The following is a 6,719-nucleotide window of genomic DNA, read 5'->3' on the forward strand; positions in this document are numbered from 1 at the left end:
GAGACTTTATACTGAGGGGGGCGCGAAATATATCCGCCCGGGGGAGATTTTATTTCAGAACAGATGATCCGGGGGAGAATATGTACCGGTATAAAATCTCCGGGGGAGAATTTGTACGGGGGAGAGTTTATACCGGGACACCGGATCCGTCGCCCTCAACCACCAGACTCTCTTCCTCTGCCGACACGGGGTCGCAGCCCATGGCAAACAGGCTGCCCAATTCGGTTGCCTTTTACGACAAGCAATGGGGTGCTGAGGACACAACGTGCTCTCAACGGGCCCCAACGATAGGGCATCTCCGTTGATACATAGACTAAAATAATATGAGACGTCGCTTACCTTTTCTGACGTTGATAGTGATGAATCTGATGTCATCTGATAGACAAAAACTCAAAATCATGAACAGTTCTCGACAATTATTGTACTACCTGCGCAGATGCTTCATAATGTATGCACCGATCACCCGACATGAAGTAAATCACCTATTAGTATGCATGTATACAAACGAAAATCATTCAAATGGCGAATAAGTTGAAATATCCGTGACTGGAGTGTGGTACGTATAATTATTCCAGAAATTCCAAACCAAAATGACTTATTCATGTTTCACTGGAATATTGCTGAGTACGGCGGCGTTAAACAATCAAACAAACGAAGATAGATAGACGATACATTTCAATCATACTTTGATTATAACTTGTCTGTCCGTCTAGTCTTTCTGTGAATCCGTGTGGGAGGTTTTTGTAATAGTTTACTACTTACACTGCAACATTAAAGCAAGGTATTACCAAATACAACGGATGAATAGATTATTAACTAGGCAATGATGTGACTTAAGGCGTATTTCTAGGACATTGACAAATAGACATAAAAAATGTCCTGAAGATATACTTATAATTATATAGAAGAATGTCCTGATATATCTAGGTTTTCTCCCATTATACGAAATCGATCCACATATAATAGAGAACCAGAATGATTATATAATTATATTTCCCCTAATATTCGTTCATAGTAAAGATAATTTCGATAAAGAGGACAAAATATTAGGTTTCATCAGTAGAACAGCACCCAAACAGATACCCGCCTCAAGTCATGAATGGCAAAAGGTCGTCCCTATAAACGCGCACCTAGTGCAATCTTTAGACATCAATGTTTCGCAAATGAAACAATAAAATACAAATGCAAAAAAATCATTTTGTTCACATTTTTGTATATATTAATAAGAAAGTAATGAGACAATTTTCGTTCAGGTATGCATTAACTTTAAATTAAAAATATGGTGGTTTTTTTCTATTAACCTATTTACGATTTATATATATATTATTTGCTATAATGAATATTTCACTATTCTCGAAAGGAAATATGTATATGTAGAAATGAGTTACACGTATTGGTTGTGCCTGTCAACGTGTAACAGTAACTATACATAAACTAATACAGGTGTCATCGTTTATCTGTTTGTCAGGAGTAACGTGTGATCATAATAATAAAATAAGGGAGAGTATTGCAATTAGTTGTACAAACTGAAGTTCTATACGATTCGGCACTTACACATTCGAGCTGCATACAACTTGGATCTCGTGAAATCTCTGACCAAAAGCTTGTGATTTACTGCATTACCGAGGGAATACTGGTTGCCCAGTGAATTTTCAGACCCATATTTTTAAAAAAATGGTCACTGTGCGAGAATTGTCATCGTGTGGCACTGGGTCAGCCTCTGACTGTTACAGTTTCACGGAATTGTATTTTATTGAATTTCCTACCCCACGGTGAAAAATGAAAATGTTGTCCAAATTTCTGTTTCGCTTACGAAAAAACCTCCAAAATGTAGCCACTTGTTATTGTACATTGAATAAGTACCGCGCGAGGTAAGTTTTATTTCACAGCATTATGTAAACTGTGAGCGAACAGAATACTGCCTCATATCTGAACGACATAATGGCATAAATACTCTTCAAAAAAAGAAACTTAACATAGATGTAAAACCACTTTTTGCCAAATATCTGAAATGATTACATTAAATGAGAACCGAATAAGTAAAACAGAAAGATGATGTGTCTATAATTCGCGAAAACACATGCAAAGCACATAAACGTAGCGTTTTGGGATCAATTTTACAGCTTCATCCAAACGCAACCGCCTGTAAAAAACGTGCAGCACAGGATGCTGCATTTTACTGACGAGTCCCGTTTCCTACTCACACGTGCTGATGGGCGCGCACGTGTCTACAGACGTCGGGGTGAACGTTACGCCCCCAACTGTGTGCAGCAGGTTGTCCCATTTGGCAGCGGGAGTGTCATGGTATGGGCCGGAATTCATTACGGTGGTAGGATGCCTCTTGTGCATGTGGCAGGTGCATTGACAGGTGTGCGTTACAGAGACTTGATCCTACAGCCTTACGTACTTCCTCACGTCAACGTTCATGGCGGACAGTTCCAGCAGGACAACGCTCGACTGCATATTGCACGTGTTTGTCAGGACTTCTTACAGCACAACAACATCCAGACATTACCTTGGCCAGCCCGGTCACCAGAGTTGTCCCCGATTGAGCATATGTGGGACGAGTTGGATCGACGCGTTCGCAGAAGGAATCCACCGCCCCAAACACTTCCGGCGCTTCTTGATGCACTTCAGCATGAATGGCAGCACATCCAACAGCGTGTTATTGACAACTTGATTGCATCTATTGGTCGTGTCAAGCGGTGATTGATGCACGTGGTGGGCACAACCGATACTGACATTTGTCTGTCTAGGTGACACGATTAATGTTTTGAACATTGTGTACATTGATCTTCAAACAGTGTTTCAATTATAGTTTCTGTGTCCTTTTTTGAAACAATCGCATTATATTACATTTTGAAAGTCAGTGAGTGAGTGAGTGAGTGAGTGAGTATGGTTTTACGCCGCTTTAGCAATATTCCAACAATATCACGGCGGGGGACACCAGAAATGGGCTTCACACATTGTACCCATGTCGGGAATCGAACCCGAGTCTTCGGCGTGACGAGCGAACGCTTTAACGACTGGGCTACACGACCGCCCCTGAAAGTCAGTGTCAAGTTTCTTTTTTTTGAAGAGTATATATTACAATTGTATGGTTATGTATAACGTGACACATTCGATACGAAAACTTTCTTGTTTTATGAAGCAAAATCAATTTTCCGCTTTGACGTCACAACACTACGGAAAGGTCAACTGATGTACAAATAAAGAGGGCCATAACTCCGCTATCCGTATCCGCCATATCGTGGTGAGAGTTTGCTGTGGCTCACGACAATATATTCTAGCATTTGTTTGTTCATATGTAACTGAAATGTTCCCACACATCTATGGATATTGATCAGCAGGGTTTTAAATCGATTTCGTTTCCAGGACATTGACAGATTGTCATCCAAAATGTCCTGAGGATATAGTTCTAATTTGATAATAATTAGGAAGAATGTCCTGATACCCAGGGTTTCAAATCGATTTCTTTACTAGGGCATTGACCGATAGTCATCCAAAATTCCAAATATATATCTATAATAATAATATAATAGATTGCCCTGATATACACAGGTTTTCTCCCATATTACGAAATTAGAACCACATTAAGTAAAAAAAACAGACTGAGTGTATAATCATATTTCGCCTGAAACACGTTCATTGTAAAGTAGAGTAAACTACGGTTATACCGAACTCAAAGGGACAACTAATTTTAGTTCGTTATAACCGTAGTTCGTTATAAGTACATATACAGCATAACAACAGCAAGTAGTCGGGACCAAAAAGTAAGGTCGTTATATCCGTCAGTTCGTTATAAGCGTGTTCGTTATAACCGTAGTTTACTGTATTTAGATTTTAATCAACAGTTCATCTGTTATGTTGTTGTTCATTTTCAATCATAGGGTAACAACATTTTGTATCTCTCTCAAATACATTCATGCCTTAAGACCATGTACCTCACACGGTAAGATATTATTCAGTGGCCGCTGGACCCAGGAAGATCCGGATGACAATGCATATCGAAAGAGGCGACTTACGGGATCGGGTGGTCAGGCTCGCTGACTTGGTTGATGCATGTCAACGATCCCAATTGCGTTGATCAATGTTCATGATGTCAGTCACTGCATTATCTGGCCCAGAGTCGATTATTTACACACCGTCGTCATATAACTGGAATATTACTGAGTGCGGCGTTAAACAACAAACAACAACAGTGACCGCTGTCCATTTTCAATTACAGTGTGAAATGATCCACAAAACATAGATATATGTAGCTTAGTTACTAATTACCAGTAAACTGTCAGATATACGAGAATATGTAACATGATAAGTTTGCGAAGATGTTTCACATTCGGCAGTATATAGCCACTACATGCATGTCATCGTATGTAAATTGCGTAAATTAAGGTGTGTTGTGCGAATCCAGTTGTCTTGTCGGTTATTGGTTGCGCGTGGCCTGCCACTCAGAGGATGGTCTCTGAATGCATTCGTCTGTTGCCAACGTTGCCATAAACACCAAATGGTGTTTCTGTGGACGTTTAATTGTCTTGTAACATCACGTTGACTCGATCCTGCTTCAAGCATACCAATCGCTCGCAGACGCTCATTTGTCAGTTGTAAAGTTCCACCTTGTTGAAGGTGGTTTGTATTGTTGGAAAATGGTCACTTCCACAAAGGTCATCATGGACCGACCATTCAAATGCGTCTAGAATATTTGAATCTCTCAGTGAAAGATCGAGGGCAGAGAATGTGCCAGTGACAAGATGAAGATAGGTATTAGAACCATCATTGAAGATGCATAAATCATTATTTGAGATAAAATCTTCAAGGACTCTTCACTATTATTTGTATGAGTAGATCTGAAGATCTGATTGATAGATAATTGAGGAAGGTGGAAGATACAGTGAACACAGTGTAAATACATGGACAGCAACATCTTGTAGAGTAGTGTTGAGTGGAGCAGGGTTATGGATTATGTACTGATGGATATCAAATAGATCTGTGTTTTAAAATATGTTTCTTGGAGACAAAATGCTGACGGTTTAAAATCTTGGATTAAATGTTGTATTTCATTAAAATTCTTCTTAAGACCTATGCAATTCCATTGTATTATGTTTTTTTGTGGATTCATGGTGGTGCTTCCACAGGAGAAATGTCACGCGAACGTGAGGAAGACTGCTGCTTTTTTCAAAGACTTTCTTTCCTTGTTTGTAAGATTAACAAGTTCAGGTGCTGTTTTAGGAGTCTGAGACTCAAATTATTTTGACAGGTTTTGGTTTTGGAGGTGTTACAGACGAAGATGGCACAGCTGGTTTTTGGATTGAAGCTGCTGGAAGCGGGTGTACAGACTTGACCCATGTCAGATCAGTCTGGCAGTCGATAGAGGCAGTAGTGACGGGAGGACGAGAGATAGCAGCAGAGAAGGTGATGGTGGAAGTGCTTGAAGTGAGCCCTTGAACCCTCTTCTTTGCTTCGTTGTACGAGACATTTTGTTTGGTCTTGTCTTTAATGATTTGGGACTCGCGGTTCCACACAAGGCATGATTTTGAAGAAACCATATGATTCCCACCGCAGTTTGAACACTTCCCATCCTTCCTGCAGTCAGTGTCCTCGTGTTTGTCACTGCAGCGGTAACAAACAGCAGGGGCTTGGCAGGTGTAGCACCGGAGTGGATGTTACAATAACCAGCTTTGATCGATTGGGGGATAGACGTTCGGGCGCAACTTAAAAGGTAGGTGCACCCCTTTTCCCAACCCACCATGGAGTGCCAACAAGGACAATCTTACATTGCAGCTGCAAAGGCCGAGGATAAAGGGATGGTATACTCCAGTAAATTTGACGCAAAAAGCTATAACTATCCACCAAATTAATTGGAGACGTACAGAATTCGGAGGGCATCATCACCAGATTGGCCCAAGAGCCACCGCCTTCTAGGCATAGGGCTCTGAGTTAGTTTTATAGATTGATACATATAGTCTCGTCATTTTGAATACCAAACGTTTGTGCGAGAAAACGTGTATGCACAGGGCATGACACGACCAGCCGATTGATAGAATCGGGCCCATTCTACAGCCCGTCTGGGCAAAGTTAGGTACGAAGTGGTGCGTTAGACTTAGGAGCACTTTTGCCGAAATATGTTCGCCCCCAGAATAACATCTCCCCCATGCGAATTTATACCGGTACAGTTCCGCCCCTCTCGAAATAAACTCTCCCCCACCCTACGAAATAAAATCTCGCCCCAGAATATATCCTCCCCCCGTCGTTTTATAAATACTTGCCATGCAGTTCAATAGTTGAGGACATTGCCTAAAAGTCGGGATTGCCTAAAAGTCGGGCCGGGCCGGGCCAAGACGGGCCAAAGTGTTATTGGCTAATTACACATGTACTTCATTATCGGCGATCATACCTACATAGTATTGATGCAACATACACACATGACATTAGTGAACAATCACCAACCAAACACGTGCACCATAATTAAGTATTTCGAAGTAAATCGCTTGAAAACCAGAAAGTGGAGCTGTGTGTAGGCGTCGCTGATCTAGCTAGGTAACATGTAAAAGATCAACCGTTAAACGAAATAAGATGAAACGTAGCAAATTCTTCAAGCTATCGTGTACAAATTTCCATCTGTCGGCGTAGCGTTTATATTTATGGGAACGTACTATATCTAAGTAAATACCACTTTATAATGTCACTGTTCCTCGTATTTAAAGCAGACACGTTGGTTA

The sequence above is a fragment of the Haliotis cracherodii genome, unplaced genomic scaffold (genome assembly GCF_022045235.1).
Source record: "Haliotis cracherodii isolate W230 unplaced genomic scaffold, xgHalCrac1.p SCAF_7, whole genome shotgun sequence".
Classification (NCBI taxonomy): domain Eukaryota; kingdom Metazoa; phylum Mollusca; class Gastropoda; order Lepetellida; family Haliotidae; genus Haliotis; species Haliotis cracherodii.